Genomic DNA, 12,046 nt, shown 5'->3' on the forward strand with positions numbered 1-12,046 from the left:
GTGCAGGCCTCCCCCAGGACCGACAGTGTCCCCACAGAGAGGAAAGATCTGGGAGGGCTCCACTCTCTTTTGGTCTCTTTGTTGTTGTTGTCGTTGTTGAGACAGAGTCTCGATCTGCACCCAAGCAGGAGCGCAGTGGTGAGATCTTGGCTCACTGCAACCTCTGCCTCCCGGGTTCAAGTGATTCTCCTGCCTCAGCCTCCTAAGTAGCTGGGATTACAGGCGCACACTAGCACGCCCTGCTAATTTTTGTATTTTTAGTAGAGTCGGGGTTTCTCCATGTTGGCAAGGCTGGTCTCGAACTCCTGACCTCAAGTGATCTGTCTGCCTCGGCCTCCCAAAGTGCTGGGATTACAGGCATGAGCCGCCACGCCCAGCCCTCTCTCTTGGTCTCTGAGCAGCCAGGGGAGGAGGCTCAAGGATACTGGGGAGGCCTGGTCCAGCCCGATTTCAAGGGGTTCAAGTTGACATCTTCCCACACACTGGTCTTTGAACATTTTCCAGCCTCTCTCCATCCCCAGCAGGCACGACCTGCTGAGGCCCCAGGTGCCACACTCTGGCTTGGGCACCAAGGTGTCTGAGCAGGCACAGCTTCTGGGGGCTGCAGAGGGGGCACAGGTACAGGTGACACAGCGCCACCATGCACACCCCTCCCCAAATGCCTGACACCAGGCTCACACGGCCCACCCAAGGGTGGGAAGGTCAGGGGGCCCACCCACTGGGTTCCAGGCCTTGGACGCTGCACCCCCACATCGCAGCACACAGGCAGGCCCATGCCAGCATGCACAGACTCTAGGAAGATCCTGGCACGAACACCCTCGGGCCTGTACATCCAGACATTGCCAGGATTCTTGGCCACCAGCCCCAGCCCTCCTCTCCAGACCTCTGCAGCCTCCCTGGGCCCTGACCCTGGGTCTGCTGTGGGAGAACTCACTCCCCAGCTTGATGGGGCCCCATGCAGTTGGGGCAAGGCTCCGATGACCAGCGCACCCCCACCACAGCTGGAGGCCAGGCCGAGGAAGGGGACGCAGGCCTGGGTGGGAGGCGGCAGTGGAGACGTCCCAGCCACTGGGCGACCTTGGCTGCTCCCAGCCTCTCCTGCTGCCTTGCCTGTGGAAGGAGCTCACGACCTTTCCACGTTGGAGGGAGGGACCGGAGAGGTCACGCGCGGAGAGGGTTGAGCAAGCTGGAAGGCACTGTCAGAACATTTGTGGAAAGGATTCTTCATGGAGAAGCCTCCTTCACAGCCCACCCCCGGGACCTCAGGTGTTCAACAGCTTCTGGGAGGGTGATGTCCCTGCTGTCCAGGCACCCACGGCCCCCTCTCTCTCCCCCATCCCCTCTCTGCCCCTTCCTCCCTCCCCCTGGGGTCCAGCTCTCATTCCCCTTCCTGGGGTTGGGGCAAGGAAGGGCCAGGGCTCCTTGGCAACCCAAAGGCTTGGTTCCCCAGGGTGCTGCACCTGTGTGACGGTCTCATTTACTCCCACAATGGCCAGGGCCATCGCTTGTCATTCCCCAAGTCATTTATTCTCCAAGCCCTTCCTTACGGTGCTCACCTTTAAGAAATCCGCATGGCCCAGGGTCTCAGTTCAGGGCAGCAGCTCCTAACCCAGGCTGGGAGACCCAGGAGACTGGACATGTGCCTCTGACACACTGCAGATCTTGGGGCAGCTTTGTAACCTCCTGAGCCTCAGTTTTCCCCTCTGTAAACTGGGGGCAGGAATAGTGTCGGCCACCTTCCAGGGCTGCAGGAGCCTGTGCCCAGGACCCAGGGACAGTCCCCAGCACGAGGCTGCAATGCCAAAATTTCCATGTCCCCGCAAGCCTGGCGACGTGCAGGCAGCACCTCCCAGTGTGCTCAGTACAGTCCCCCGTGACTACTCCTTCCCTCCAACCCGAGGCTACATTCAGCCTGACTTCCTGGGCCGCCTGGGGGGCAGAGAACAAGTTCCCAACCCTACCAGGCCAGGCTGTCCCTCGCCTGTCCCCACAGCTCCCAGTTTAGAGCTGTCCCCACGGAGGCAGGCAGTGCTGGACGGGCCAAGGCGGTTGGTGAGGGGGACCCTTCCCGCAGCAACCTGGGTCCCGATGCTATTTCATGCCACCCCACCTAATAGGTGTGATCCCATCTCTGGCTGCCGCTGGGAGGTTTTGCATCAGCTTCCAGGGAGCAGGACAATCTCACTATATGGAGAATGGGCTGGTGACGGCTAATTGATTTTACAGCGGTACCGAAGGACAGACAATGAAAGTGCCATCAATTTAATCCACTATTTAATGGTTCCAATTTAGCCTCTGTAAATGCTCACTAAACTAATTTCTCTGGGTTCAGCAATCTGAAAAGCTATCATATCTCTAATCTCCTTCAATATATTCATCTGGAAAAGGGAATTTAGCCAATTCTGATGTGCGGAGATGATCTGTTAGCACAGTGTAAATGTTTATAACACAGCAATCGAGTTCGTTTATAAGGATATGAAAAGTTTTATTGGGGAGGGCACTGGAGTGGAACCGGCGGATAATAGGCAGTTACCCAGCAGGCTCTGGGCGCCCGGGAGCGGGCAGGCATGCAGAAAAAGACTCGGATTTGCTCTAATCCCAAATCGTGAGCTCAAGTTCGGACCGGCACACAACGCGCCTGCAACTTGGCCGCACAAAAGGAGTGACGCCGTCCCCGTGGACCCCAGCTTTCCTTCAGCGCCACACGCCCCCACCCCCACACAAAGGCAGCGGAAGTGGGGTGACGGGGGCTTAAGCCCCGCTAGGGTCTTCCCTTTGGATAACCAGGAGTCGGGGGTCGATGGGGATCTGCACCTCTCCCCGGGCCTCAGAGGCAGGGGCTGGGCCTGTCCCACTGTGTCCAGCCAGATGAGGGGAGCTGGCGGGACCCCCATCCTTTCCCATCGCCCCTCAGCCCCTCCCCCAGCATGCAGTCTGATGGGATTTATTAGAGAAAGGGTGGTGACCAGCTGTTCCCCATCTTTCCTGAGGACCAGGCAGGAGGAAACAAGCTTAACTTACCGAGCAGGTTTTCGGTTCACCACAAAGGGTTTCCTCCAGGGGAGGGCGGATGGGCCTGCCTCACCCCACCCCCACACACACACCAGCACCGAGTCCCAGTGACCTTTCCCAAGGTGGGTGCCCAGCACGGTGGCTGCAGTGCAGGGGCGCTCACGTCCCATGCTGCGGGGAGCCCTCAGGCGGTGTCCCCTGCACCCCCACGCACCTGGATGACAAGCGCAGCACCCCCCAAGCCTGGAACCCCCACCCCTATTCTCTTGGTGCCCTTGTTTATTTGTGTTCCCCAGCGGTGCGGTTGAAGCCCGATTATTCAGCGCTAACGAGCCAGCCCGACCCACCCATTAAGTGTGGTTTGGGGGCATGATTGTTTTTCTCACATCATCCTGTTTTTAGAGAAAATACTCCCCACCAAGCAGCACATAAATTAGGAAGGCTGGGAGTCTGGAGAAATGCCACCGGCCTCCCGCAAATTTAAGAGCCAGGGAGTGACCAGGTGACTTTTGGCCAAGCGGAGAGGCCATGGGAGAGACAGCGGGAGGCAGGGCCCCAGGCCAAAACGCTGCCTGCTGGGCCGGACACAGTCAACCCTGACGGGGCTGTCCCAGGGACCCCCGAGGCCTGGGACCCAGGTGGCCCATCTCGGGCCCAGCTCCTTCCCAGGCCCTGCAGATGAGGACCGAAATCGATTGGCCACACGGCTGTGACTCGCTCTTCTGTCCCAGTCCCAGAATGAGAGTCCCTGGCTGGGGGTGTGGGGCACATCTGGTCATCTGGATCCCTCTCTCCCGGCTCAGGCCTGCCCTGGGGCACAGGTTTGGTAAGGGACGGACAGATGGGCGCCTACCTGCTCGCACTTTGAGGTAGGCTTGCAGCACGGGAGCTGGCAGACCGGGCTTCCAGCTTTGGCTGTGGCATCACCTCTTCCAGGGTGTTGTCCCAGGGAGTCCCTCCTGCTGGGTGGGGATGAGAGTGCCACCTCACATCACGGCTGGAGGGTAAAGGACACACTGCTGTTAGCGCCCTTGTGACCTGGCTTGGTCCCTGTGAGCCCCCCTAATCGCACCCTGGTGGGTCGGCACCCAGGAGGACTGCTCAGTCCAGGGCTGCATGCTGTGACTACAGCCCTTCTCAAGCCCTATGCCCCTGCCTACCCAGCCTCAGCCCTGGCCAGCAGAGAGCCAAAAAGCTTGGCCCAGTGCACCTTGGCTCCAAAACCAGCTCTCTGTCATGCCTCAGGTCCACAGGGGCAAGAGGCTCCTTCACCCTGAGCTGACCGCAGAGAAGATGGAAATGCTCCTCCACCCCCACAGCCCTAAAGAGTGTGCACCAGCCCCTCGCCAGGCCTGGGGCCCCTGAGGCTGGGGCTGGATGGGGGCCCAGGGGAGAGGTCAGATTCCAGCTTCTGTAGCCCTAGTTGGTGCCGCACCCCAGGTCCAGGGCAGTAGAAGAAGGGCCCCCTCTTTACAGCATGTGCACTGCACCCCTGGGTGCTGACTGGGCAGGGACTGTCTCACAGGGACGCAGAGTTTCCAGCTGCCCGGAACACCTCAACCCCTGGGACTCCCCCCAAAAGACACATAGATATACTCAACATTCACACATGCACACACACACACACACAGAAACACACAGCTCCCTGGTCTATGTGTCAGATACACTCTACCCCTACGCATCCCTACACACTCAGGCCCCATAGATCCACCCACGCACCCACACACACCCCTCCATAGACCCACTTAACGCACCCCCACACACACCCACTCACACACCCATATCACACACACACACACCCATAGACCCACACACCCACGTCTCACACACACACATGCACACCCATGGACTCACACACCCACACCCCATAGACTCACATACCCACATCACACACACCCACACCTCATAGACTCACATGCCCACATCACACACACCCATACCCCATAGACTCACACACCCACATCACACACACACCCCCACATCTCACACACATACACACATGCACACCCATAGACACATACCCACATCACACACACACACATCTCATACTCACACACCCACATCTCACACACGCACCCCTATAGACTCACACACCCACATCTCACACACACACACACACACACACACACACACACATGCCCTGTAGGCCAACCCACTCACCAGCACCCACACACACGTCCCCATAGACCCACTCAACACATACCAATGAACCCACATTCATACACACACACACCCATACACACACACGCCCCCATAGATCCACCCAACACATACCAATGAACCCACATTCACATACACACACACACACACACACACACCCCTATAGATCCACCCATGCACCCACACCTACACACATACGCACACCCATGCCCCCACACACCCATAGACCCATTCCCACACACACATGCATGCCTCTGTAGACCCACCCCTGCACCCGCACACACACCCATAGATGCACCCTCGCACCGGCACCCAACCTGACTCTGCTCTCTGGAGCTACTGCCCTGGGCAGATTTTCCTCACCAAGAACTTTGATATCACCGATTCTCCCCAGAGCCCTGGAATAAGACTTGACTCTAATTGGAGTCACCTAGAATCACAAGTGGCTCTGGGCAGCCCCTCCCTGTCCCCAGCCCTTCCCACCCAGTGGATCCCCAGGGAGCTCCACATTCCACAGCCAGAGCCACGAGGGCTGTGCTAGGGAGGGGCCCGGGAAGAGCGCCCACTGTCACTACAGTGTCAGTGACTGCAAGGCTCCCCTCCTGGGTGGAGATGTGACCAGGAGCAGGGGCCGAAAGAGGACAGTGGGTACGGGGGGTGGAGGTTGATGGGAGTGTCTCCTGGCCCGGGATTGGTGTTCCCTAGTGGGGAGCTCTGTGCAGGTGGGAGGGGCTCTGGGGGGCCAGGAGGTACCAGGGACCCATCAGCACCTGGGTAGCACTTGCTGCCTAGCCTTCTGTTGGGAGATGAGTCCCCCCTTGAGCTCTGCCTGAATGGAGGGCACACCTAGCAGACGCAGCCAGCACTGGGACCACGGCACCGCTTTCCACTCAGGAGGGGAGGGATGACCACAGGCAAGAGCGGTCCCACAGTGAGCTCCAGGTCCCGGGGTCCCACAGCCCCTCGGGGGTCAAGGTTGCCAGGTGAGCCAGTGCCAGGCCGGCAGAAGTCAGCGCTGGAGAGTGACGCAGTGCACGCGGGTTCCTGACGGCAAGGGGCATCCTCCCACTGTAAATTATATTTAACATCCCACAGAACTTTATTGCATTTTGTGTTTGGGTTTATGAAAAAATCTGTATTTAACTTCAAGCCCTGGTAAACATCTTTGCTTATGTTGTTATGTGATTCTTTATTTGAGTATTTCGATTTAATTTCACAGTTCATATACCTTAAAGTTTTGGCTTTCCCCTCCCTCCCCACTCGCTCTGAGATGCCGGGCCAGCCTTACCCATCCTGGGGCAGCTGGATGGTGAGGCAGGGAAGTCCAGTTCGGGACCAGCCGGAGGACCCCGCAGCCCCCAGGGTCCAGGCCAGTGAGGCAGCCCCTGGACAGAGAGTTCGGGCTTCTGAGAGCCTCGCTGGGCACCTGATGGCAGTGAGTGAAGATGGAGTGGGGAGTCAGGAAGCCGGATGTGTCCCCTGTCTGACCCTGGCTCCCTGAGACTCCATTTCCACAGCCTCAGAAGAAGGGCAGGGGCTACAAGAGGTGAGATTCTGCTGAGGGGTGGGGCGGGAAGAGGAAAGGAATGAGAGGAGGAGGAGCCCAGGGGGAGGTGTGACCATCACAGGCCCAGCACATCCCAGCAGGGACAGCTCCCCAGCCTACCTTGGCCCCAGCACCCTGCATCCCCTTGGCGGACCCTGGAGACTTTCAGATCACACTCACTGTGCAGCCTTGAGTGGGTCCTGCCCCTCTCTGGGCCTCGTCTTCTACCAGGACAGCAAGAGTAGGACCTGCGTTCCACCCCAGAACATTCTGAGGCTCTGGGCAGAAATTCTTTGGAAGGAATCAAGACCCAGAGGGGTTAGAGGGCTAATCCTAGGTGGCTCAGCATGGCACATGCAGCGGAGAGGGACTCTGAGTCCAGGGACCCCCAGCCTCCCCCCACCCCCCAAGTGCCTTCCAAGCCGTGAAGCGCTAGGGAAAGGCTCATGCAGTACACGTCCAGAGCGAAGTGCGTCATCTCCATTCACTGCCTGATGTGAAGAGCCCACGGGGCTTTGGTGGTCTGTAAAACCCCAGGGAAAGTAAGGAAGTAGGTGTCCCTCTTGGCTCGGATCAGCCCCCTGATGTGAAACATCCTGGCAGAGCCCCACCCTACCCCCAGGACAAAGACAGGAGCCTCTGAGACACCTCCTCCCTCCCGGGGATCCTGAGGCTGGGAGCTGCCCCCAGGAGTGGAGGAGACAAATGGGGACCCCTCGAGTCCCTGGATGCTCATGTGAGACTCTGAGATGCCCCTCACTTGTCCAGGGCCACCCTTCCCCAGCAGCCCAGGCCTCCCGGGACCATCTGCCCTGGAGTGGCCCCACAACGTGGTTCTTTCTCGTGGACTCCTTCCCAGGCCTCCAGAGCCCAGCTGTGTCTCTCACGCCTGCTCTGGGTGGGCTCCTGAGAGGGGCTGTCCCTGCCTCTGCAGTCCCCATTCGAAGCCTGCAGGGAGAAGCCCACCTGGGCATCCCTGCCCCAGGTCCAGCCACCCCAGGACCCTGCGTGCCTTGGTGAAGATGGCCTCCCTGCCCATCGATGTTGTCCGGACAGGCCTCTCTGTGTGGTTGGGGCGGGCACAGCCAGTGAGCCCAGCTTCAACAAAGCCTGACCCCAGCCCCAACTGAGAAACCATAGCAGCCCCAGCCACCGTCCCCATCTACTGCAGACATCGCTAATCAATCGCATGATGCCTTTGAGACAGGACCACAGACTCCTTCTCAACAGAGCACTCCAGAAAGCTGTTCTCAAGCAAAAAAAAGCAACAGAGGTGACACCTATTCTCTGGCCCTCCACTGAATAACCACCCTGCAGTTTGTACGAAGTCTTCCCTGGGAGTTGTCCTGAACTCACCACCAGCATGGGTTGGCCCTCCCCAGATCCTGCCCCCTGCCACCAGTGCCAAAGTCCCTCCTGTCAAAGTGCCTGCCGTGGTGCCAGCCCCCTGGATGGACCTCAAATGGAGCTTCTGGAGAGGGCAACTGGCAAGAAGGAAGTGGGAAGAGGATGGAGGGTCTGATGCGCACCCCAGAGAGGTCCCAACGCTAGACCTTCGGGATGTTCCAGGATTCACTGGCTTCACTTCATTCCCCAAAGGATCTGAAACACTTAGAAAAAGGCACAAAACTCAATTGAGTGACTCCAGACAGTTCAGCATTCAGAGATGAATACGCTGGGTGTCCAATAGAGTTGTTAAAAGCAGACTGACTTGACTCTGAGCTTCCTAGGGGCCAAGGCAAAAAAGCAAACACATTCTATTGCAGCACATCCATCGCAACACCCATGAAAGAAAAACAAGCCAGGCAGTCAGAAGGAGCATGCCATTCCTGTTGTGGAGGCCTGAGAGACTTCCCACCATCACTCACAAGATGGATTCCCTGAGAGTCTTCAGGTGGCCTCAGACACCAAGTAGTGTGGTGCAGGGGGTGCTGGCCCAGGCACCTGACATGTGGGCCTGGCCAGGGAGCTGCTTTGTTTGGTAGATCTCAGTTTCCCCATCTGGTCAGCAGGGTGGCTTCCTGCCTATCTGAGGGGTGCTGGGGAGGCCCTGGCAAGGGGCCCAGCATCACCATTTGCAGGAGGCTGGCTGTGTAACAGTGAACTGGGAAGATTGCCGCCTGCCTGCCTCAAGGCTCCATCACTGTGTGTGCAATTTAGTGCCGCTGTTTCATCAGTCACAAAATCCAAACGGAAAAACAGAGACATAAATACACCCGCCCAGGGAGCTGCTGGACCGCACGTGGGGCCCAGAGGAGGCACGCATGGGCACCGTGCCTCAGAGAGGATTGCATGTCCCGGGGGCCGACACAGGCTGATTTGGGTCAGAGGGTGAGCCAGGCCTGCAGGTCCTGGGGCTGGGGAGCAGAAGGGGATGGGTGAGCTCTGAGCAACTAGCCCTGGAGGGAGAAAGGCTGAGGGGTTGGGGCGCTATAGGGCGGCCCCTTGGGGACTTTGATTTGCTCAGTTACACACTCCTGCATGGCCCAGAAGGCTCGGGAAAAATCCATGGCCTGAAAAACCAATTCAGGTTGCACAACCTGCCAGGGTGCCAGCAGAGTCTGCCTGACAGAGGGGGCAGGCAGCCCTGGAAATGGGGAGCAGAAGCAGGCAGAGATGGGATGCACGCTGGCACTGTGGGCCAAGCAGCCGCAAAGAAGGGGTCCCTGGGGACATCTGGAAGCGAAACCCTAAGAAAGGAGGCTCACACCCTGCCCCAGACTGGCTTCCTGAGCTATCGCCCCTCTCCAGGCCTCAGTTTCACCTTCTGCAACACAGCGATTGCCCCCAAGCAACTCTGGCTGGTGTGGTAGGAACTGGGCACCACCAGCTGTGCAAACTGTGAAGTGGGGGGAGGGGGTCTGCAGGCGTCGCCTGCCGTAACCGTGACAACGACGGCTGTGAAAGGCACCGGCTGTTCCTGGACCCACGCAGTGTGTTCGCGGCTGTTGTGTGACACACACACCCCACCAGACTTGTTTTCAAACGGCATTTTGCTAGCCAGACCGAACACGGCCGCATTCCCGGGAGCATGCCAGCCTCTCCCCTCTCCCTGCCAACCTCAGGGGTGGCGCCACGGCTTCCAAAATCTCATTACTGCCACCATTTCCCGTCCTCCGCCGCTCCCTCCTCTCCTGCCCTCTCTCCCCCACTCTCTCCTTTTGGAGGATAAATTTCTGTAGCAGCCAATTACAGCCATTTGATGTGCGTAATGACGGAGCCGTGGAAATTGGAATTGACACCTCGGAGGATCTCGGAGGGGAAGAAACGCAACGTACATGAATCAAGCGTTTTCTTGGAGTTTTCTCCCATTGACAACGATTTGCTGGGGCCTGGGCTCGGAGCTCGGCTGCGGGCGGCGGGGGGTGCGGCAGGGCTGGGAGCTCCGGGCCAGCAGCGCCTGCTCCTAAGCACCGATCAATTACAGCGCAGACAAGCCGGTGTCACATGTGATTCACAATGTCAATTTCATGCTCGTGGTAACCATTTAAGAAAGAGCCGGGCCGGTTTTACATTTGATAAGAAATCAGCAGCGTTTGTGTTTGTAAAAAGACCGATCACAGAGTGTGACAGGTCCCAGAGATTGCCAGGCGGCATCGACGGCCCGTCTGGAGTCTGTCAGAGACCCGCAAGTATTTATTTCAAATGGGTTCCCCCCCATCGCCCCCCTCGAGCCAGGACGTGAAAATAAACTGTCAGTCTCTATTTACAGCTGTACAAGCTGGAAATACAGAGAATTTTAGGTTAAATTGTCAGTTAACAGAATTCAAAATAGAAAAAAGAAATGGGCCTGGCCGGCTTTATTGCCCGTTTTGATAGGGAAAGTCATCTGTGGCTTTGGAGGGTGGAAGGAGCCCCTGGGAGGGGGAGGTGGGCTGGGCCCCAAGCCCAGGAAGGCCTGAGAAGGCCTGGCTAGAGGACTTCCCAGTGCTGGCAAGAATTTGGGCAGTCTTAGGGCTAATTAGGCCAGAGATGGGGCAGCAGAGCTGCTGTCCCTGCCTGGGCCCTGCTCCCTGACAATTTGCCCATTTAGCGTCTTCAGGAGCGCGGGTACGGCTAATCCAGCCAGGAGGACATCCTTGGACGCACTTGGCTTCTGCTGGGGTGATGGAGCTGCCTCCCGCCTGCTCTCCCGACTCAGGGTCTGGCCCAGGGATCTGCTGCCCGTGCACGGATGACCAGGGCCCCCAGGTGGGTGTTGTGCCGCCTGCTGGATCTTCCAGGGCTTCGGGGACAGGAGGGTGCCCACCCTGGCTCCAGATGGGACAGGGAGGCTCAGCGGGGCAGCCTCACAAGGCCCCTCCTCTCAGGTGGGGTAGATGCTGGGTCTCAGGGCTGCGTCCGAGGGACCCTGACTTCTTACCTCTCTCTTCCACGGTAGGGTCTGTGGAGCCGGTGCCACACTTTGCCATATTTAATGACGGGAGCTGTGTCTGGCCGGGTGGGCATCCATGGGGTCCCCAGCAGCCCTGGCAGCAGGGCAAGCAGGCTGACTTCGGCGGCATCTCCAGGACAACGAGGAAGAGTTGCCTGCCTTCTCTGGGTTTCCAGGAGCCGGTGCTCCTTGGCACCAGCCTAGTGGGCAGGGGCTGCAGTCCCCGAGGGCTGACCCAGGACGTGGGGGAGATGGAGGTGCACCTCCCACGGCAGAGGCCTGGAAAGGTGCTTGGGCCTGGGCTGGGGAGTCACCTCGGTTTCCTTGTCTGTGAAACGGGAGAAGAGAAGCGTCTACCTCCAGTGCCCATGAGGCTCCAATGCATTCCTGGTAGCACGCGGCAGGTGGTAGCGCCCGCTTGACCCCTGTGTGCTGCGTGGCCACGAGCCCTTCCTTCCCCTCTCTGGGCACAAGAGGACTGTGGAAGGCAGAAGCCTGACTTCACCTTTCTGACCATGAGAGGTGGCTTTCCGGCCCCAGCTGAGAATCCAGACAGCTTCACCCACACAAAGAAAGTGGCACCTAGCCAGGATGGAGAGCCAAGCCCCACAAAGCAGGGGGTACAGCCCAAGAGCCCAGCACAGCCACCATCACAGTGGCTCACAGCCTGGCTGGTACCCAAGCTGTGAGACCCCCGCGGGGCCCCTGCAGGAACCTGCCTGGACTTTTCTGACCCCAACTCCCCAGCACTCTAAGTTGAGCCTGATCAGTGCCTCAAACTCACCAGCCAGACACCGGGCCTGGCACAGTGAGAAGAAAGCTTCCTGAGACATCCTGGGGACTCCGCCCGCTGGTGTAGAGGTGCCGCCCACACAGGGCCCCTAAGGGTGGCAGCCGTGGCCCCAGATGTCCAAAGAAGGCCCTAGTTCCATCCCCAGGCCTGAGGGTTGGCG

General features: G+C 58.8%; 1 long non-coding RNA gene across 2 annotated transcripts; it reads right to left on the reverse strand.

Moving 5' to 3' along the window:
• Nucleotides 1-2,257: 2,257 nt before the first annotated feature.
• Nucleotides 2,258-11,568, reverse strand: LOC108288988. 2 transcript variants are annotated; one of them, XR_005196815.1, is made up of 4 exons: nucleotides 11,082-11,568; nucleotides 6,899-6,966; nucleotides 6,461-6,709; nucleotides 2,258-4,009 (listed from the first exon to the last, which is right to left on the reverse strand). It is a non-coding gene; the product is annotated as an uncharacterized LOC108288988 (long non-coding RNA). The 2 variants fall into 2 exon arrangements; XR_001818935.2 differs by lacking the exon at nucleotides 2,258-4,009 and having other exon boundaries at nucleotides 6,328-6,709.
• Nucleotides 11,569-12,046: the final 478 nt, after the last annotated feature.

The sequence above is a fragment of the Cebus imitator genome, unplaced genomic scaffold, assembly GCF_001604975.1.
Source record: "Cebus imitator isolate Cc_AM_T3 unplaced genomic scaffold, Cebus_imitator-1.0 Scaffold388, whole genome shotgun sequence".
In the NCBI taxonomy this organism is placed as follows: Eukaryota; Metazoa; Chordata; class Mammalia; order Primates; family Cebidae; genus Cebus; species Cebus imitator.